At 41.9% G+C, this 23542-nt stretch overlaps 1 long non-coding RNA gene across 2 annotated transcripts in view; it reads left to right on the top strand.

Annotated features, from left to right (window-relative positions):
- LOC124777765 overlaps positions 1-23542 on the top strand; it is a 1006492-nt gene that overhangs the window by 812357 nt on the left and 170593 nt on the right. The window contains exon 3 of one of the 2 annotated variants that reach the window (XR_007015777.1): positions 6731-6849. The exons of the other annotated variant lie outside the window; for it this stretch is intronic. This is a non-coding gene — a long non-coding RNA (uncharacterized LOC124777765). Of the gene's footprint in view, positions 1-6730; positions 6850-23542 lie in introns of those variants that run through there. 2 annotated transcript variants of the gene reach the window in all.

Genomic DNA, 23542 nt, shown 5'->3' on the forward strand with positions numbered 1-23542 from the left:
TGGAAGGTGATGTAGCCGAAGACTGCAGTACACAAAAGGGATTAAAAATGTTTTTTGATGTCGTACTTATGTAGAAGTAAAAAAAAGCACGCAAGGTAACACAGGTTGGAGGAAAGCATCAAACCAGTTGAAAGACTGATGAGGCACAGAACGTTCCCCTTTATAAATTGTAATAATTTACTCACTGGGTGCGGAAAACTGATTCTGTAAAAATTAAAAATTAAAAAGTAAAGCATCTGGCTTCTTGCCACAGCACTAGGAGGAGGAGAGTGGCTCTCCCATCTCCCACACCACCTGTTATGCCTGAGAAAGATCCCCGGCAGTCATAAGATAGGCTGAGTGGAGCTGGGGCATTGCCAGAGTGATTGGAACGAGGAAAAATCCCCTGCCCTGTTCAGGAATGAACCCGGCGCCTCAAAGGCCGAAGTCTAGTGTTCTAACCGCTGGACCACTGCAGCCACTTAGTAAAAACAAGAGGATCTAATTATGATGAAGAAGAACAGCGGAAGAATTGCAAACAATTAATTTCAGAATTCCATTAAGTCAAGAAGTAGTAACAATACTATCGACAGCTCCATGCCAACATTTGAAAGTCGAATTAGCGGATTCTCAACTGTTTTCTATTCATTACCAGACCCACTACACAACGAATATTTGTGCATAGATTCTATTCGCAATGCAATATGGCACACAGAGGATATTTAAGTCTGTGGGGAAAAAAATTTGAAATGAATTTGAAGCCATGGATTTAAGTACTATAGTAGGGTGTAATATTATTTTCTGCAGTCTCCTTGTCCACCAACGCTGTCAATAACTATATTATAATTACTAATTCCGATTAATTAAGTGCACAGCCAATCACCCGTTAACTTTTATCTACTTTAAAACTGGATACATGTGACGAAATTGCTCACGGTATCTCCTTCAGAAGAAAAAGTAGTGGGAGTCCACCGTGTCGCTTTATCAGATCACCCGAAAATTGGCTGCAAAGAACTCTACAATTAGCCACATCGCAAATTCCCGCTCTACTTCTTTGAGTGGAGAATGAACACCGCACAAAATACCATTACATTTGCGCGCGCGCGCGCGCGCGCACACACACACACACACACACAGTAAATTCTAGTTATTGTGTTAGGCACTTAGTAACACTTATCCGAGAAATAAATTAAAATGATTCTAATGTCCGGTTCCGAACAAGGTTTAAGGAGGTTTCCCTCGGTTGTTAGATAAGTTCCGGAACCGGTAACACCCTCTCATTTATTCTCTATTGGGGACCTGTCTGCCCCACTACCAGGTCGCCTACTAATTGGCTGAAAAGATCCACGACTATACATCGGGGCAGTTAGGGTAGAGAATAAAGAGGATAAAAATATGTTCCCATATCAACAAAGCATACACGTCGAGGTAGTCTGTACATAGTGTCGCACGTGAAAAGATTCTCGAACAGTTGCCTCACATTATTAACTAGTGACTGTTACACAAGAAATAAATTATTTACGGTTACAACCCACTGGATAATGGAATGTAGTCGAATTAAGTCGGGTGATGCTGAGGGAATTAGATTAGGAAATGAGACACTTAAAGTAGTAAAGGAGTTTTGCTATTTGGGGAGCAAAATAACTGATGATGGTCGAAGTACAGAGGATATAAAATGTAGACTGGCAATGGCAAGGAAAGCGTTACTGAAGAAAAGAAATTTGTTAACATCGAATATAGATTTAAGTGTCAGGAAGTTATTTCTGAAAGTATTTGTATGGAGTGTGGCCATGTATGGAAGTGTAACATGGACGATAAATAGTTTGGACAAGAAGAGAATAGAAGCTTTCGATATGTGGTGCTACAGAAGAATGCTGAAGATTAGATGGGTAGATCACATAACTAATGAGGAGGTATTGAATAGGATTGGGGAGAAGAGAAGTTTGTGGTACAACTTGACTAGAAGAAGGGATGGACATGTTCTGAGGCATCAAGGGATCACCAGTTTAGTATTGGAGGGCAGCGTGGAAGGTAAAAATCGTAGAGGGAGACCAAGAGATGAATACACTAAGCAGATTCAAAAGGATGTAGGTTGCAGTAGGTACTGGGAGATGAAGAACCTTGCACAGGATAGAGTAGCATGGAGAGCTGCATCAAACCAGTCTCAGGACTGAAGACCACAACAACACCAACAACAACCCACTGGTACCACCACGGTTTTCAGGAACTTATTCTTGACTATAAAGCAAATGCCGAAACTGTAAACGCTCTCCGAGTTAGGATTCCCTCTACCATTCTATAGGACTGCCTGGTATTCTCTTGCTCCAAGATGGTATCGTTTCTTCAACAGTCCGATAAGTCTACAACCTGACAACGAACGAAGAAACGTTTTGCATAAAGAACTTATTATGGGGTTGGATCTCAGCTTGTTGTAACCTTCATGGTAGGATCGAAATATATTTTAAATGCTGTTGTGGGCTGGCAGGAGAGCCAACCCGTATGAATAGAGGAAGCCAAAAGGCACGCGTCTAAGCTCTCGCAGGCTGGCGTGAGGTCTGGAACAGGACATGGAAATTAGAATGTAGAAAAACGGACGCAGATGGTGGAATACTTAACTTTAATCCATTTATGTTGAACGTAGCTCTGGTCTGTACATTATTTACAATATCAATAGTAACTGATAATGGCGCCTTGCTTGGTCGTAGCAAATGACGTAGCTGAAGGCTGTGCTAACTATCGTCTCGGCAAATGAGAGCGTATTTTGTCCGTGAACCATCGCTATCAAAGTCGGTTGTACAACTGGGGCGAGTGCTAGGAAGTCTCTCTAGACCTTCCGTGTGGCGGCGCTCGGTCTGCAATCACTGATAGTGGCGACACGCGGGTCCGACGTATACTAACGGACCGCGGCTACCCCTAGCAAGCGTGGTGTCTGGCGGTGACACCAAAAAAGCTATCGAATCTAATTGTAAGATTAATAAAACCATGGAATGATGTACTTCGAAGGCAATTAGAAAGACAATTTCTATAGAAATTTTTACCTTTCCTAAAAATTATCTCAAAAGATTCGTGTTATTTAACTAATGACGGATAAGAAACATTTTGTGTTGTTCTTTGTGTTTGTTTTGTGTATAAGTGTATTTGACAACTTGCTTTTTGTTCATTTTGATATATGTTTTCAGCGTTGTTGATTGCACCGTCAGAGCTTTTCGGTTCCTATGTCATTGTTTTCTGCATTTGTGCAACATCAGGACAACAGTGAAAACACTAGCGAGAGGAATTTCATGGCGTGTGACTGTTCTTATGCTGCTCTGATCAGGAAGTGAAACCTCTGAAAAATTAAACATACAAAAGATCAAGGATGTGCTATTTGTGACGCTTATTGTCGCAGATACAAAGTATTCAGCTAATGTTAAGTAACTCTAAACCATAATAAAGAGAAATAATACGACGTGACGAATTTTCATAGCATCAAATTTTACTCGCTAATTCACTTTTGATGGGGACTTCAGACATATTTTTTTCCACGTAAGCAGTTAAGTCATTTACTTCTGCAAAATTCACTCGAATTTCCTCTGCGAGCCGATGAAGAGTACGTGTTAAACAAGTCACACGAACTGCGTTGTGATACAGTAGGTGCAAATCCTTAGCAGCCTCAGTTATGTAGGCTGCAGAACCCGTAACTATAACGAAGAGTTTTTCCTCATTTTCTTTCGCAGGCTGCAAAACACGTAATGAATCAAGAACAACCCTAGCAATCGCCGAATCTGTCGATTCGACGGAAGTAAAGATTCTTGTTTTAATGAAATCTCTACTAGAAAAAAACAATGGTTCAAATGGCTCTGAGCACTATGGGACTTAACTTCTGAGGTCATCAGTCCCCTAGAACTTAGAACTACTTAAACCTAACTAACCTAAGGACATCACACACATCCATGCCCGAGGCAGGATTCGAACCTGCGACCGTAGCGGCCGCGCGGTGCCAGACTAGCGCCTGGAACCGCTCGACCACTCCGGCCAGCTCTCTACTAAACTTCATGCGGAAAATAAGTTGTGGTTAACGGAGCATGGCCACCACTCAGAGGCACCGAACTGTTTGTTTGTGTGTGTGTATGTGGATGGGTTTGTGTGTGTGCTTGTATGTATGTATGTGTGTGTGTGTGTGTGTGTGTGTGTGTGTGTGTGTGGGTGGGTGGGTGGGTGGGTGGGTTTTTGTGTGTGTGTGGGTGTGTGTGTGTGTGTGTGTGTGTGTGTGTGTGTGTGACGCAGCGTGACACCGGCCAACAAGACCACGTCGTGATGTGAAGGGACGCCAACCAAAGTGTCCCCCCACCAAGGTGAGCGCAATGGAGCTGCGGCCGAGTGTGCGGTATATAAACCGGCCCGTCGGTAGTGGGCGGCAGCGGAGAGCTCAGATCAACACAGCAGCCAACGTAGCAGAGCAGCCATGATCAAGCTGGTGAGTATCCCGCAACATGACGGTTCGCTAGTAACAGTAGACGTTCGCTTTGCCTTCAGCAGATGAGCTCGCCACCATCAGCTTCTCTATTTGACGTGGAAACAGCAGAAATATTCTCCTCTCACGGATTTGGCAAGTATAAAGTAATAAATTTAAATAAAATGGCGGAGCACATTGTCACTAGAATTCAAAATCCATTTAGCCTTTGAAGGAATGTAGTTTCGCTGAACTGCCAAATTAAATGTCATACCCTAGAATTTCTTCGATGAAATCTTGTCAATTTCTCAGCCGAGTCAATTTCTCAGCTTCATGTTGTTGCAAAGTTTCGACAAGTTCTCTACTTGTATCCTTCCCTGAAGATGAAGCGTAGCAAAATCGCCGTAACGTTGCGACAACACAATGCCGCGAACCGTCTGACAATCAGGAAGAATTTCACATATGCGATACCCTGTGGCTAAAACAGTGAGCTACCGTTTTGGTAACGTACTCATTCGTCACGAATGAAAAGTGGGTTGTAGCTGTGTAAATGAGTCATAAATGCTGTAAATGCCTTACGACATCTCACTGATCTCATCACTTTCATTTTCTAATATAATTCCCCCACAATCGTCTAAGTTAATTCGAATAGCTCCTATCAATTTTAAATATTAAATTTGTTTTTGCCCTTTTTGATGCTCATGCTGGAAGCCTCTTTTTCAAGATCTTATCACGACCGCTCGACTGATCTTCCGATTCATTAGCGGAAACACACAGAATTACATGGCATCCGCAAACGTTAAAGTTTTCATTTCTTCTCATTAAACTTTATTTCCTTCTCCAATTTTCTCATTGGTTTGGCTTACTGCTTTGTCCACACTGCGCTCTTGTGACTGTAATCTGGTTACCGTACAAGTTTTAGATAACCTTTCGCTCTCAGCATTTTATCGTTGAAAAACACCTAATTTCAGAATACGCACGCCATTCGTTATTGTCAAACGCTATGGACGTGATTACAGGGACGAAGATTCTGATAAAAGTGGGGACATCCCAACAGACAGACCTAATGATTTACCTCGTATTAGAGTAGCTAGTGTTTCAAAATCCCGTCTTGATTTTCAGATTTAACTTGCTGCGATTTCCCTAAAGCGCTTAAGAAGAATACTGGGATTGTTCCTTTGAAATGGCGTGGCCTATTTCCTTCCCATATATCCAGAAGAAGGTCACTGTAACGGTGGCTAAGACGTTGGTTTACCTGATAACACGGTACCATACTCTAAAAGTTTTTATTTCAACTGACTCTGACCGCGGAGGCCTGTGCAGTACTATCTTCTAATGTAGTGCGCTTCCGCTGTTCTACTTTTCTTCCTAACTTTTCTTGATCGTGGCCACATCTCAGCTAACTACCTCCTCGACCACACTGTGAAATAGTTTTTTGTGTCCTGCAAAACTTTAGTACGTTCTTTCTCACTCCTATTCTGGAACTAATATCCCTGTCATATGCACCAGAGTATCTATTATTGTTCGCAAATATTTGTAGCTTCTGCAAGATTTTATATATCGTTCCTCTGCGTCAATTTTCATCAGATCCTTTCCCATAAACATTCACTTCGTCTCGGCCAGAGTCGTTCCAAGACCCCTTTTGCTATACCCCTCATTCAAAATTTCTTAGCACGTATTCCATAACCTCTTCAGCTTGAATGAATATTACCTGGTCATCATTAAATAAAAGAGGGTGAAGAGTATCATCACCAGTATTTATCTCCATGACTGAATATTTCCTGTACCAGCCACTCAGTGCCTGTGCCAAATAAATGTGGAACAAGATATGTGATATTCCACTATCTTTCCGGAATGAGATTTCCACTCTGCAGCGGAGTGTGCGCTGAAATGAAACTTCCTGGCAGATTAAAACTGTGTGCCGGACCGAGAGTCGAACTCAGAACCTTTGCATTTCACGGGCCAGTGCTCTACCAACTCCTTTCTTTCAGGAGTGCTAGTTCTGCAAGGTTCGCAGGAGAGTTTCTGTAAAGTTTGGAAGGTAGGAGACGAGGTACTGGCAGAAGTAAAGCTGTGAGGACGGGGCGTGAGTCGTGCTTGGGTAGCTCAGTTGATAGAGCGAATTCGAGTCTCGGTCCGGCACACAGTTTTAATCTGCCAGGAAGTTTCTTTCGCAATCTTGTTTTAGATCCTTGTAAACCAAAACAATTCGGTCTTGTATATATTCTCAGCTGGAATAAAATATTTGGGCCTGTAAATGGAATAAACGTAAAGAACCTTCTTATGGGTCAGCTCATCATGCATGTTTCATTATTTCAGGTGTGTCTACTGGTGGTGTTAGTGGCGGCGGCGAGCGCCCAGTACCCGCCGGGTCCGGCCCCCTGGGCTCCTGGCCCGGGCCCTGCCCCCGGACCCGCCCCCGGACCTTGGGGGCCCGCCCCCGGACCCGCCCCCGGACCTTGGGGACCCGCCCCCGGTCCCGGACCCGCACCAGGCCCCGCGCCCGCGCCCTGGGCGCCCGCCCCCGCACCGCACCTGCCGCCGCCCCCGCCGCCCCCACGCCCGCTGGTGCCCGCCCCCGGGCCTGGCCCCAGCTCGGTGACCAGCGACGCCACCTCGCAGGTGCACTCGCCGTGGGCCGTGTCCAGCTGGCACCGCAGTCAGACCATCCTGCGCCCGCAGCCCGTGCCAGCCCGCATCGTGCTCGAGTAGGAGCACCCGCCGCCTCTGATGGAGTTCCCCGACCGCACTTGTAGTGCATACAGCACGCCAATCTAGCAAATAAACACGTTTTTGTTACAAAACAACCTGTTTTTTCTCTGTGTACGGAATCATGATTTAACCAGCAGGTATAGATTATTGGGCAGCGCACTTGTTTGTGAGACAGGAAGGTGATCCAGACCCGCATCGAATACTCTTAGCGGATTAACGACAGTGGGTGGTGAACTATCCATCAAGAGTGCGTTGGACAGGCGGTTTCCAAGCTCAGTTAGGCAAATATTGATCCCTAATTTCTGTCTCAGAAACTACGACGCACAAACAGTTTAAGTAGAGATTACACAGAACAAAGTCTACTCAGTTCATAGACTGAAGATACGCACGACTTCCCTCCGTTACGTAACGACTATGGCGAGCAGAAGTGCATACGCAAACAAAGATAAATGTAAAAAATGGCATTTGCAATGTCTTTAAGGCAGTAGAGCCCCTACTAGACGGAATTAACACAAGTGAAAAGAAAGGAGAAGAATATGGAATCACAGCTTAACACATCGCAGGAAAGGTGTTGTTTCGAGTATTTGGACTAGCTACAGATCTACTTCTTTTGACCCGAAAGGTTAGCCGATAGGAGCCGGCACGGTAGCTCAGGGTGTTCGGTCAGGGGGCTAGCTACCCCCTGTAACAAAAAACTGAGTGAACTGCTCAACGAACAACCTGAACGGGTGTCCTGGGACATCCGCCCCGAATGTAGACAACGAACAATTTAGAATAAAATGAATTTAAAAAAAAAAGGAGGGCTAATGCTCTGTTTAGGCAACGGCCTTGCCGCAGTGGGTACACCGGTTCCCGCCAGATCACCGAAGTTAAGCGCTGTCGGGCGTGGCCGGCACTTGGATTGGTGACCATCCGTGCCGCCATGAGCTGTTGCCATTTTTTGGGGTGCACTCAGCCTCGTGATGCCAATTGAGGAGCTACTCGACCAAATAGTAGCGGATCCGGTCAAAGAAAACCATCATAATGACTGGGAGAGCGGTGTGGTGACCACACGCCCCTCCTATCCGCATCCTCATCTGAGGATGATACGGCGGTCGGATGGTCCCGATGGGCCACTTGTGGCCTGAAGATGGAGTGCTTTAATGCTCTGCTTCCTGGACTCAGGTAGGCGCGCCGGCCCCGCATCGAATCCGCCCGGCGGATTGACGACGACTGTCGGTGTGCCGGCCAGCTTGGATATGGTTTTTAGGCGGTTTTCCACATCCCCCTACGTGAATACTGGGCTCAGTTACATGGCTCCCAGACATTTTAACACTTTCGTACTATTCCATGGATTACAATAGTCGCAGACAGTTGGGGTACACTAATTCCGTCTCGGGGGATACGGGGTGGCGGCAGGAAGGGCATCCGGCCACCCCTTCCACTAAGATTGCCAAATCCAATTAACCATGCCGACCCTGCCTAACTACGGGAAGAGGCACAAGTGAAAGAAACATCTACTTCTTTTGATCAAGTTCTAGTATTATGGAATACCATTTACTTTTCTAGTTATATCTCCAAATCGAACTCATTCTTAGCTCCCAAACACAAGTACCATAAACTTCAACTATTTCGCAATAATATTTAGATTTGAATTAGTTTAAGAAGCCACCGTAAACATTGTTTTAAAAAAAGACTTTGCACTTGGATTTCAACATAAAATAGTTCGGAATATATCGAATAGGAATGTAAACATGCAGATAATCGTATTTGGTTTAGAATTTTGAGAAAAACGTACCTCATGTACAAAAAAATACAATTCTGACATTGCTCCTAATTTAATTAGTCAAAAAAATTACTTATATGCATTAGGAAATGTACTTCTATACTTTTATTCGATAAAGATCTGTTAAATTTATTATTTTCAATTCAAAATATCATTTGTTTATGTAGTAAATTGATTCGTTTTCCACTCATCTATTTTCGTAAGCCACAATTATAATCTTCGTTCTCAATAACTGCAGAGTCAGGATGGGTTTTATGGAATACCAAGTTTTCCTTATTGCCTGACATGCCGTCTTGGACTTTACAAAGTAAAAAGAGAACCATCTGTATCCGTAGCAAAAAATCGAGCAATACGTAACTGTTTTCCATAATAAATTGTATAAATTAAATCGTTAGTGTATATTTTAAATAATTACTGCGTACTTTTGAGTACATGTCTCCAAAGATTTTGTAAAATTACGCCATTTGGAGATGAATTGGTGTCACTAGAGAGAACTACGGAAAGTTTTGGAGTAGACCGTATGCCCCCTGCTTGGGAGCACTACTCGACAAATGAGAAATCAAGGTACCCTATATTGTCCGAGTATTCCATAATTCGTCTGATATGCGCAGAACACAACAGCGCAACTTAGTAGTTGAATCAGAAAGAGATTGTTTACACTACGATCGAAAAATTTACCAACACAATATTATAAGAAACAGGCCAATTAACAGAGGAAAGTGATGATATTGCACTAATTATAACATTACCTACAATTCAATAATCCAGAAGCGGTTTTCTGAGAAGATATTGCTACCAGTGATTACAGAATATGCATCTCTTACTCACAATGGTGAGTACTATTTCCAAAAGTTTTATGAAAAATACAAATTAACTTTACAATCAAGGATATAGAACCAAATTTGCGCGACAGTCGCAAATCGTCGAAAACACCCTGTGTATCACTGTACACATAAAATTGGACACTATCAGAGAAACATTATGCGGAAACAACTCAACAGAATAATAATAATAATACCGTGCGTTTGAATGGCCTGGTGAAAGTCTTTCAATTGTACGCCGCTTCGACGACTTAAATGTTTCTAACCACACCTAGCTATCCAGCTGGGAGAAAGAGATATACAGGTTAACGTGGAATCCGAACCACGTATCTTTCCTGGTGAATCCTCACACCTTTAATAGGTGTGACCACCATGCTCGACTACAGCAGTAAAATATTAAGGTGTAGAATTTCGAATCAAATCTAGGCTCTCTGGTAACGGCGATCTCTCCAAATGCAAATCCGGAAGTTGGCTTTCAGTGAACTCAAGGAGTAGTGTAACATTTTTTTCTGAAAGCAGGTTGGTTTTATTCAGGATTCCAAAATATCATATTATTACCCACTCTTCTGACTACGAAACAGGATTTCCACATTATCTCCGTTCAATGTGACGGCCTCGCGTCACCTTACAGGGAGGGAATGTATGTCCTCGTGGTGCCACTTTACTGGCCGACGCCAGAACCAACGTTCTGCTGCATCAATAACGTCCCCATCACCCAAGTACTGCTTTCGGCGGAATGCATCCTTCATTGGGCCAAACACTTGGAAGTCAGAATGTTCGACATCCGGGCAGTAGGGTGGATAAGGAGAACAGCCAACTGGAGTTTTGTGAGCTCCTGTCGGGTGCGCCGTCTTGTGTGAGACCTTGCGTCGTCATGAAGAAGGAAAAGTTCGTTTGCATTTTTGTGGCGACGAACGTACTGAAGTCGCTACTTCGATTTCACAGTTGCGAGCTCGGTCAGGTTTGCACTACCTGATTGCGATGATGACAGACGCCTCGCCCAATCATTCCCCGTGCTGTTGTTTACTATACATAGACATTTTCCAAGAGCCTATGAATATATGTGATGCTGTGGTTTCTGCCTAAATAAACTCAATGACAGGTGTCTGCTTGGAAGGCACCTTCGTTACAGACGGCATTCTAAAGGATACCTACAGCGCTGCCACCTATCGCAACTACAGGTGCTGAAGCGGGAATATGCCACAATGTCCCACAATTTCAGCACTTTTTCAACCGAAATTGGCCAAAGAAAAACTGTGTTGCGTTATTTATTGAACGCCTCTCGTGAATCAACGTGTGAAATGAACGGATTCTTTATCCAGTTGAATTCATGATAGCTCCTACACCACCGGGACCGAGATGGACAGTAAAATGCCAGTTTGCCAAAGTCAGCGAAAATCGTCGCTTCAGGTGGCTGGCAATACACGGCAGATAAAGGAATATGGAGACGAAAACAGAAATGTGATGCAACAGGTGGAGACAGTGCACTGCATATGACCGTGTGTCATGCAAAACAAGCGCATGGGATGCTCAGGCAGTGAGGTTGTATGACATGCAGTGGCGTTACGATGCTCCTATCCCCAAAATGGTTCAAATGGCTCTGAGCACTATGGGACTTAACATCTGTGGTCATCAGTCCCCTAGAACTTAGAACTACTTAAACCTAAGTAACCTAAGGACATCACACACATCCATGCCCGAGGCAGGATTCCAACCTGCGACCGTAGCAGTCTCGCGGTTCCGGACTGAGCGCCTAGAACCGCTAGACCACCGCGGCCGGCTGCTCCTATCCCCCTTCATTTTATTTTTAAATGCTCGTTCCTACACTTCCTTCTATCCCCCTTTGTCAGTTTTCCATTTTCGAAACTTTCAATAAATCGTAATGGAAATATACATTCCCTTGATAAATCGTTGGGTATTGTACGCAAGAGTTGCTTCTCAGTCTTTAGGTCTTTAGTCAGCCTTTTCAAAAAACTTTCAGTTTGAAAGTCTAGATGTAAATGCGATAGAAGAACCTTTAACACTATTAAAGAGAAATAATCAACACTCTTATGGTTTGGATGCTACAACCTGTTAATTCGTTATTGTAATCTTTGATAAAGAATGACCTTACCGTTCTTCGTCTTCTTCTTTTGCTGACACCTTTTCCCCACAGTTCCGCAGGGTCGGCGGGGTTACAATCGGATTTGGCACGGTTAATTTGAAGGGCTGGCCAGATGCCCTCCCTACCGCCACCCTGTACACCGGGATGGTAGCAGTGTACCCCAGCTGTCTGCATCTAGTGGAAATCATGAAATAGTGCAAACTGAGGCGGAACGTGGGGACCAGCCCAGTATTCACCTTGTGGGATGTGGAAAACCGCCTAAAACCACATCCTGGCCGGCTGGCGCACCGGCCTTTGTCCTTAATCCACCAGGCGGATTCGATCCGGGGCTGGGGGGGCCTACCCGAGTCCAGTAAGCAGCGCATTAGAGCTCTTGGCTAACCTGGCGGGTATAACCTTTATGTTCTACTGTTAATATAAAGAAATTATGGTAAATGCGTTCTGTATTACATTTAAAGACCAACAAAATTTTGTGTGGAGTCAAACTTTAAAAAGACTTTTATTTCGGTTGCATTCTTTCCGTTTTATGCTTTTAACGTAAAAACTGGTGAGTTCTCCCAACCTCTTAACTGTGTTCCTACACTGTACAACAATAGAAATTAGAACCGTAATCAAAAGGAAAATAGTTTTGTTTACGTGGCATTTACAATCGATAAAAATCATTAGTAACATTTTCCGTATCTAAAGAGCTTTTCATATTACTGTACAACAATAGAAATTAGAACCGTAATCAAAAGGAAAATAGTTTTGTTTACGTGGCATTTACAATCGATAAAAATCATTAGTAACATTTTCCGTATCTAAAGAGCTTTTCATATTACTGTTTCATTAAAATAGAGTAATAAAACTTTTGCAACGGTGCGCACTTTTCTCGTAGCGAATGGCTGTAGTGTAGTTTTAAGAAGAACAAAACAAAAATTAGTAAAACCTTAAGGACTTTTCTTGTCACTTGTGATTGACTTAAACAGGAAATAAAATTTTCATGCGTTCGCTACTTCAAATAGCTCAGTCACTCTCTCAGAATCGTATCTGACTGTGTAAGCGAGAAAGATCACTGATTCTACTTTGTTCCAAAGATGCTCCGAGCTACGAATGGGCTTAAATTTGCTGAAGTATCTTTCGCAGCTAGCGATGGTAACAATAAAACTCAGCATGATTTGGGCAGCTCACTACATTCATGACACATTTGTCATCGTGTACAACAATGACGTCTAAAGATTTTCCGAGTCTTCAGAGTCTGATGGGATCACGCCTTCACACAAACACCATATAGTCTAAAATCTCTGGATACTACTGCTCACCTTCCTCATAATAACGTTTGTAATTTTTTTCAAAAACTTCCGCAGTTATATTCTCGGAACAGTTCCACAGTACACAACACTGGAAAATATGTTCATATCCTTCGTCATTTAGCATTTTGTTAATGCACTAAGAGGTAAACAACCTAACAACGAAAAACACCCACATACAGTTCGTTGCTTAGGGTCACTTGGTATATTTGTTAGTATAGTAGCCGTTAAGCTGAAACCAATATCTCCATACAAGGAGAAAGTAAGTGGTTTGGAACTTAAGTGGTGTGGAACTTGGGACAGAACTATTATTTAATGTTATTTCAGTTTACAAAAGGCGAGCCACGGATTAGAAAAATCCCAAATCCTCAACTTCCGTGGATATACACTATCTGATCACAAGTATTTGGACACCTCCATATAATACGGAATTGACACTAGATGACGCGCCATTATAAAAGTACGTGGGGAATGTTGTGTTGCCAGTATAGAAACAATAACAGCAGAATGTGTCGTAACATACACACCGGGCACATTCCATCCCTTCTAAAGCTGCTCAGGTCAACTGTTAGTATTGTCACTGTGATGTGGAAACGCGAAGAAACAACCGCGGATAAACCATGACCAGACCAAGACCTCAGGTACTGAAGGACAAGAACAGTCGAGCATTATTGAGGATGGTTGTAAAGAATCGCCTGAAATCAGTGGAAGTAATCACTCGCGAGTTCGAAAGTGCTACCAGTTGTCCAGCTAGCACTTTGATTGTACGAAAGGAGTTAAAAAGAATGGGGTACAGTGGTCGAGAGACTTGTCATAAGCCACGTGTTTCTGTAGTTCTGTACTAAGCGACGCCAGAGGCGGCGTAAACAGTGACGCCACTGGTCATTGGATGACTGAAAATGAGTGATTGCAGTGATGAAGCACCCAATAACCTACGACTATCTTATAAAAGTGTTTGTGTTTCACGAATGTAACATTACTTGCTGCCGTGTGTGGTGCCAACAGCGATGTACGGAGTAGGTGGTGTTATGGTATAGGGGTGTTTTTTGATGTTAGGTCATGGTTCTCTTCTTGCATTAGGGAAACGGGAAATGCGGAAGTATAACTACATATTTTATAGTGTTGTGTGATGCGTATTTTTATCATCATGACGATGCATTCAGTGTCCGCAGCAGAATTCAGGATGTCATAAAAGCAACTTCTGGGCACGCCAAGATTAATTTGCAGCTCTTTGTATTGGCCGTGTTTGCAGTAAATTTTTTTTTTTTTTTTTTTTGCATTTGAGGTCCGCTAGTTACGCAAAACGCCGTTTTTCTCAGTACCCAAACATGTTGCGGCACCAATGTGCCATCAACAGTGGGTTTTCGTTTTTATTTATTCTGCAATGTGAACATTTTTGCTAGATGATTATAAAATTATGTGCATTTTTAGTTCAAACAACAGATCGTTTCTTTACATTTGGTGACCATGAATAGAAAATTCACCACTTTTGTGTTATTTATTACAGGTAGCTTATCATCTGCAACCAAACGATGTTGATGAGATAGTTCTTTTTTTTTTTTTTTTGCTCAGAGTTAACCTATCTTCTAGAGTGTAATTTAGTTTTTCGCTATGTTTTCACGGATGTTTTCGTATTTACTTACGTTTTCGTGTGGCAAGCACTTCCATTCTCCACATCATGCTGAGATGTTGTGATGCATACGTAGCTATAACAAGTATTTTCCACAAATAACGTAGTAAAACGCTTTTCAGTACACCAGAACACAGTGTGATTGTGGTTTGTTATGTGTCCCAGCCCAGTCAGTGTTCATTTGTTCACCAAATTTGAATTTTATTTGCATTTTATCTGTGTGTGTGTGTGTGTGTGTGTGTGTGTGTGTGTGTGTGTGTTTGTATGTGCGCGTCTGTGTGTGTGTTTTCTGTGTGTTTCTTAGCTGTGTGTGTTGTCTTTCATATAGTATTCCTATTTGTGTGCAAATGGTGCGTCTTTGCAGATTTTAGTGTATTTATTTTTCGTGTGTGTGTGTGTGTGTGTGTGTGTGTGTGTGTGTGTGTGTGTGTATATTCATGCATCCTTGTGCTTGTGTGTAGACTTTATCTGTTTGTGCTGTTTTTATTCGTACAGTTCCTTTAATGTGTTAAATAGTGTGCCCTTGCAGAGTGTAGTGTATTCGTTTAAGACCTGTTTTCATTCCGTTATTGCCTGCTGTATATGGAAGTTTTCCTCAATGGTCAGTTTGCTGTAATTTCCGTTACTACGATTCCGGAGGTTTTTGATCAGATAGCGCAGTTATCTTGCGGTTGTTATTAATTTATTATGATCGCTTTCGACTTTGAGATAAAGTCATCCTCAGAAAGTGAACCGGCAGCACCAGCCATAGCAGGTTCACACTGGAAGACAAATTTAAGAATATAGTGACAAATAAATATCATTGCAAACTATATTGTTACTTTAACAAAATTATAGCAGCAGATCGCTGTTCTCCTATCGACAAAGTTGTCTAAATTCATGAATTTTATCCCATTACATCGAAAAACTCACCTCTCAACGCATCTGTATCTCAAAAACGATGCCAGCCAATTGAGCTGAATATCGTGTTAAACTCAGAACGCGCGACACGACAACAACAATAACTGAATACCTCGGCTGTAAGCAGTGGTTACGAACAGACGATGGGAAACAGAGTTGTGGCATGTGAAATATAGTACGACATCTGTCTTATTTATAATAGTTACAGCACCACGACAAACCCAGAAATCATAGCTCTGTCTTTAATTTTAGATTCTCACTAAACGCAATTTTGTCAGGGTGTACGCAGGTAAACAGTGATTAGTGACAAAAACGTGGCCGTTTGTGGTAGTAACATGAGCGGTGCTCTGTCAGGAAAATGTTTTTCGTGGATGATCTAAAGAAACCCAAGGATGGTGTATAACTACGACTCACATGAAGATCGTGAACATGTTGCTGAAAGCAAACGCCCTTTATAAGTTGTTGCTAATCACGTAAATGTAATTCTTTGCTCAAGCAAACAATGTTGAGCAGTGTCCCGTACCACTCTTCATGTTAATTTATGCGACAGTGTGATGGCAGAAATTTTGAGGGTCGCCTTAATATCATAGATTACTTATTGCACAGGCCGGAGTGGCCGAACGGTTCTAGGCGCTACAGTCTGCAACCGCGTTCCCGCTACGGTCGCAGGTTCGAATCCTACGTTGGTCATGGATGTGTGTGATGTCCTTAGGTTAGTTAGGTTTAAGTAGTTCTATGTTCTAGCGGACTGATGACCTCAGAAGTTAAGTCCCATAGTGCTCAGTGTCATTACTTATTGCGGCTTTTATATTTTTTCTTTTTTTTCTGGTGTCTTTGTTTCGCATCAGCACATAGTCGGCGTTATTATGAAAAGATTTGGCATGGTTAGTTTTAGGGGTGGCCGGATGCTCTTCCTGTCGCCAACCTGTTACCCCCCGCCCCATCCCCCCTTCCTTCTCCCCTCTGAAAAGGAGAAAGTTTTCTAAATGTTTGCAAATCGTGTAACTGAGGCGTTACTTGGGTACCAGCCTGGTATTCACCTAGTGGGGTGAGGGAAACCACCTGAAAGCCACAACCAGGCTGGCCGACACGCCAGCCCTCTTAGTCAATCCGATGGGAGGATTCGATTCGGGCCGACGGACATCCTCGTCCCAGAAGCGGTGCTTTAATGAGCACGGCTTCATTATTTAAAAACTTGCTAATGCCGATCGTAGTACCATACGCTGACACAATTCGGAACTTGTAAGTTCTTGTTTTTGAGAGATTTGAAAATAAAGTTTCTTCAATGCGTCCAAAAAGTAAACAGTGGTAAGTCAATGGTAACTCATGTTAAGTGCACTCAATCTACAAGTAAACTTTGTTAAGTACCCATTGATATAAATTTTAAAATTTAGGATAGAATTTAAAAATATTAATTACTCTAGAAATATTTAAAAACCGTTACTGATCTGAATAAAAAATCGCGTTGTATGTATTTGAAATATCGTATTTGTGAGATTTTATTGAAACTTTTACTGTGCAAGTTCTCAAAACAACCAGCACCTCCCTTTCCACTGTTTACAGGCGAGGCCTCCAGTTATGACATAACCGTAGTTGTTGCTTGGCTATCGATGCTCAGTATGCAGCAAAACTAAACAATGCGCCTAGAAAATGCTAAAAACAGAAAATAATATGACGTGCCAGAATACAGGATACGGGTAGAAATAATAAACCACCATCCTGAAAACACCCCTATCTGTAGCTGTTACAGCGTCTACATGCTGCACCCACCGGTACCGGGTCAGGATTCTTCCCACAACTGCTACAACTGTCCAAATGCCCCTTCAGCTGTGGCACCCAACGAGTAACCAACTTCGCCCATCTTTTGCGCGGATGTAGTATTAATTCATGCTTAGATGTAACAGACGATGCAATTCTCAAACGCTTTCGAGAAATTGAGATTAAAAATTTTACGATTCGGTTGAATACTGTACGAGAGCGCCCGACAAATTCTGCCCTTACTGCATTCCAGGCATGACGGCTTTCGTCATTAGTAATTTGACGGAAAATTGAGATGTTTCACGAACAGCTGCTGGTAGCAATATAAATGAAGCGTCAAGAAGTTCATCTCTTCTAGCCCTAGGTAGCTTGTGCTGCAGTGTAAGTCTGCAAGGGTGTTCAAGCAGTATTGGATACCGGAAGATCCTGAAGAACATTCCAGCAGAGGAGTCGAAGAGTTGATTATTTTAGAGGAAACATGGTGCGGCCTAACAACCCAGAAGATTTTAACTTAAGTTATCTAAAGTTACAGTGGTCTGATATTTAAGTCAACAAATTTGCATTTGAGCATAAACAAGACTACCTAGAAACTACAAAACGGGTTTTAGTCGGAAATTGCATCCCTAACGAAGAGGAGCAAATGGTCAAATACAGTATTAAATTGATGAATATGAGATCTAGGATTTAATTGTTTGAAAGTAATCAGGTTAATTAAGAGAAACTTAATTATAGATTTACATGAAAATAAAATAAATATCGAATCGATTGAAACTTGTCTGCTTTGTCCTGCGCTATAGACTCTTAATAATAATAGAGTTAGATTCTGTATTTAAGATGTATTTCATGCTCTATGAACAAAACTTTAAAATAAGAAAGATGTAATGGAAAATTGGTCACATTTTTTGGTCTAAGTGTAAGAATTAAAATTATTCTCTAAATCTGTCAGCCAAATATCCTCTTTAAGTTAAAATTCTAGGATTCGACGTCAATCATTGGACCTTAAATTCTCTGTCGACACCTCATTTGCTGCACTTGATTTCGGGCATCATTGAAAGTCGATTCAAATATTTCTCCAATCTACTTTTCTACTTTATTGCCTACTTTCAGGCAAATTATTGCACAAAACATGAACCAAATTTTTTTCAAATTTTTAAAGTGCTTGCACTAAACTCTAGCATTGCTACAACAAATCGTGATTCCTCGGGAAGAAACAATAACAACTCCGATAATCATTATGGTACATTCGTGGCGAAGTATAATTTATCTTTTATATTTCATTACACCAAATATTTTTCGTTTCTTACCTGTTCATTCAACGGTTATGGATGAGAAGAATGATTGCATCTATGCCGTTTTGCGTACCAGTATTAGACCAATGTCTTCCAGTCTCTACAGAAGCTATATGTTGCAGGCTGACGGGTATCAATGGACTTCGTCCGGAAAATTGGCTTTGGAAAGTTCCTGAGTAGGCTTGCGGGAGGTATTCAACCTTTTTCACCGACTGTTTGCAATTGACATTACTGGCGAGACAACTCCCCTTCAAGGGAAACTGGCCTGCAACCACTCGTGCTGCCAGACTTCCCATACGTTCTTTGTTCATTGTTCCGTAGTTCTGACACTGATCCATCGCACTGTGATTTGTTCCACAAGTAGTTCAAGGAGCAGTATGCTGTCACTAAACAGCAGCCAGCATTCACTTTACTTAGAGTTGTGGCCAGAGCTCGCTTCACATGCACATGTATTATTACTCCCCGCTATGCGTATGATCTGGAACAACTTATAGGCGGAACAAAATTAAATATATAATAATGATAGACGATCATATATATTAGTTCACAGTTGAATACAAAATGGATACACATAAAATCTGTAGCAGTGAAAGATGATGACAGCCAATTTTTTATTGCACTTAGAAAATATGGTGTTTATTGAAATTTATTTACCATGTCTATTTGACTCATTTTTCACAGGGGCACAACAAATGTAGTGTGTGGACAGTAAGTTGGCAGTGTGAGTCTCACGGGGAGCGCGCCAGAGATAAGTCCCTGCAGTCGCACTATGCTCAGTGTCCTCGATGGCTCAGCTGGATAGAGCGTCTGCCATGTAAGCAGGAGATCGCGGGTTCGAGTTCCGGTCGGGGTACACATTTTCAACCGTCCCCGTTGATATTTATCAACGACTATAAGCAGCTAAACGTCTGGATTCCATTGTAATTTCATTCAATGGAAACTGATTGAAGCACGGTGAAACCACGACTAGGCTACAAGCCTCGTTACGGAACTTTGATTTCAGAAGCTTATCGGCCTCTAAAGCAGGACAAGGGACAATCTGTGACAGGTCTGACAACGAAATTCAGTGTTGGTGCAGTCACGAGTTTCGAAGTTCAGCGTTCAGTGCACACTGTTGAACGTGGGGCTACAAAACCAACGACGTTACCAATTATGACTACAGTGGGCACAAGAACTCTGAGGCTGAATCATGAATCAGTGGAAACGTGTGGCCTGGTCGGATGAATCACTTTGCTTGTTGCTCAGGGCTGATACGAGACCTTTGGTGGTAATCAAAGGTACTACCATAGCTGTTGACTATGTGAATGTTATGGCGAAATATGTGCACCTCTTCGTGCTTCGTGGTATCTTCCATCAGGATAACTGTCCCTACGATAAGGTCAGAATCTTGCTGAAGTGATTCGAGGAACATGATAGTGAAATGACATAGATGTCTTTCGCACGCTGTAAATCGGCAGCTCAACATTCACAGACCATCGCCCGCTAATTGATGGGAATAGTGGACTTGTGTATGGATGTATTGTGCCACATACTTCCAGAAATTTACCAGTGGTCTACAAAATCGTTCCACGGAGAATCACTGAATTACTTTCCAAAAATGGACCAACAATCTATGAAGCAGATGATCGTAGTTGTCTGGTTGATCTTTGTATGTGGATGTATACATGAATATTAAACGCAAGAAGTTCTTCATTACTTACGCTTGAGAATACCGTACTGTGTCATTCCTAAGCTTGTACAACATGTATAATTTTATGTACCACTAAAACGTACACAGGGTGCAATGTGACACATATATCTACGGTAAATAATCTACAAGGAGTTGCACTTTGTAGATCAGGGGTGTACAGATCCCCGGTGCGAAATAAATAATATCCTGCACATAATTTCTTTTGAAAATATTCACTTTATTTTAAAAAATATACTTACTATGTTCTACAAGGCTCAACCTCTCCTCTGGAGGAAGGAATTAAAGATGAATAAAAAAATGTTTACAGGATCGAGTGGTGAGGGGTAGGCCGTTATCCGGTCTATGGCGGGCCGAATTTCGTAGGTAGAGGTTGGTAGGGATGAGTGTTGTGCCTTGCAGCATTTTCTGTTTCTCCTCTAGCCAGTTAAATAACTGAAGTTAAATATGCTCGCATTTTGTTATTCCAATCTTAAATCATAGCATGCATTTCTAATGTGCTTATTTTATTCGAAATTACAAAAATCAGAGAAGGAAGGTTTTGCTGAAAGTGAAAAAGAGTTCCAAGGTACAACGTTGGCAGGTACCTAGGAACAAATATTCTGTTTCACTTTAGAGGTGTTGCAATGGATAAAACCTTGTGAATACTGTGTTTAATAGTCTATGTGCTTCATTATTACCCTATGACATCCCAATAATCAGTAAGTGAAACCAAATCAAGCAGAAGTATTATCAAAAACCAGTCACAAGTTCTATACATTTTAAAATAGAAAGTATTCGAAAACAACACAAATTTCCACACTTTAGATAGGTAAACATGTTAATCCATTAAAGAAAATCATTTGATTTACAAATATCACATCTTCCACGGTAGAAACCCTCATCCCATTCAAAGTATGAAATGGTGCACATCTGATGAACTGTGGCTCTCATCTTCTCGTCAGATTATTTCATGTATGGTACTCTTTCCTTTCTTTCTTCTCCTTTGTGCTATCTTACGTCTTTCATACAAACATATCTTAGTAATTTTATCTTGTTTATCTCATATACACTATATAGTTATGTACTGTCTTTCCTCTGACTTGAGACTTGGAATACCGTAACAATAAAATAAGTCCTTAGCCCTCTGTGATTATCGTTCTGGGAACATAAAATTTTTTATGTTAATAACGTATCGAAGACGCAGGATAAATTTCAAATTACATTAGTATTTTTATTTTCCTTGATATATATATATATATATATATATTTCTTGTCTTATAGTAATAACAAGTAAGCCGCTGCTTTGATATGTATTCTTGTAACTACGGATAACTGGTGATGGCGGAACAGTTAACGAAAAGTATAATGTATTCAAACAATGAAATTAAAGCTGTAGACAGTGTCAGATTTTTAGGGCTACAAATTGACCACAACCTAAATTGGAAAACTCACACTCTAGACTTAATGAAACGCCTTAGTGCAGCTACATATGCAGTATGCATGATAGCAGAAACAGGTGATTTAAAAATTAAGAAGTTAGTTTACTCGGCCTACTTCCATTCGCTAATGAGCTATAGAATCATCTTTTGGGGAAACTCCTCTCACTAAGAGAACATTTTCAAAATTCAAAAACGAATCGTTAGAATTATATCTGGTGTTAGTCCCAGATCATCATGCAGAGACCTCTTTACGGAACTTGGTATTCTAACTACTGCTTCTTAGTACATGTACTCATTGATGTCCTTTGTCATGTCCAACACCTTTCTTTTTACACAAAATAGTTCAAAACATGTTTATAATACCATAACCAAAAACAATCTGTATAAGGACAATAAAAGCTTAACATTAGTACAGAAAGGAGTCAAATACATGGGTAATCATATATTCAATAACTTACCAGGTCTTGTAAGTGATAAAGATCAGTTTCAGAGTGAATTAAAGAACTCCATGTTGGCTAACTCCTACTCCATCCATGAATATCTTCACGAGGAGTGTAGCTCATAACTATGTCTGCATTAGAATTGTACAATATCCATGTATCTGACGGGAAAAAAGAACCTTTGACTCTTTTCACATCCCAGAGACTCCTCTCCATGGTAAACGATAGATACCGGGTGATCAAAAAGTCAGTATAGATTTGAAAACTTAATAAACGACGGAATAATGTAGATAGAGGTAAAAATTGACACAGGTGCTTGGAATGACATGGGGTTTTATTAGAACAAAAAAAAAAAAACAAAGTTCACAAAACGTCCGACAGATGGCGCTGGACAGCAAAACGTCAGTGACTGCACATGACAATCGTGTATAAAAGTAGCTGTAATGAGAGAGAGAATCAGATGCGCCAGCAGTCGCAGCAGGTTGACGTTACCTGAAAAGGCGCTTTTAGTGAAGCTGTATTATCAGAATGGGGAATGTGCTAGTTCAGTGTTACGATCCTATCGCCATAGGAAGGGGATTCGAACGGGTAAAGGTCCGTTGACAAATGCAGCTATGGCGAGAATGATTTCGAAGTTCGGGTTGTTTAGACGATAGACCCCGTAGTGACCGACCAAGTACAAGGCGTAATGCTGCTGAGACAGTTCAAGAAGAAATGGACACTGTAGCGGGTTCGTTTATGCTCGGGCAAGTCAGTGCTCGTGCAGTCGCACGTCCCACCGGCATTCCATACGCTACTGTTTGGTTGGAACTTAGGCGTACCCATCGATGCTATCCGTACAAAATCCATCGGCAAAATGAACTGTGTGGGCGTTTCAAAAGGTGGCGGAAGATGACGATTGGTTGAGTAACGTGTTGTCTCCGAGGGTCTGTCAAAGCCCACAACTGCAGAATTTGGACTACCGAAAGTCCTAGAACTGTCGTGGAAACTCTATTGCACGACGAGAAAGTCACGGTATGGGTTGGATTTACCACATCTACCGTTATCGGGCGTTTTTTCTTCGAGGAAATGCGTGATTCTGGTTTTGTAACTGCTACCGTGACGGGTGAGAGGTACGCCGATATGTTACAGAATCGCATCATCCACAGCCTGGCTGATAAACACCTGCTGGAACGTACGATGTTTTTGTAGGATGGCGCTCCACCCCATATTGCGAGACGCTTGAAAGATCTCTTGCGCGCGTCGTTTGGTGATGATCGTGTGCTCAGCCGTCACTTTCGTCATGCTTGACCTCCCAGGTACCCAGACCTCAGTC

Source organism: Schistocerca piceifrons, chromosome 2 (genome assembly GCF_021461385.2).
Source record: "Schistocerca piceifrons isolate TAMUIC-IGC-003096 chromosome 2, iqSchPice1.1, whole genome shotgun sequence".
Classification (NCBI taxonomy): domain Eukaryota; kingdom Metazoa; phylum Arthropoda; class Insecta; order Orthoptera; family Acrididae; genus Schistocerca; species Schistocerca piceifrons.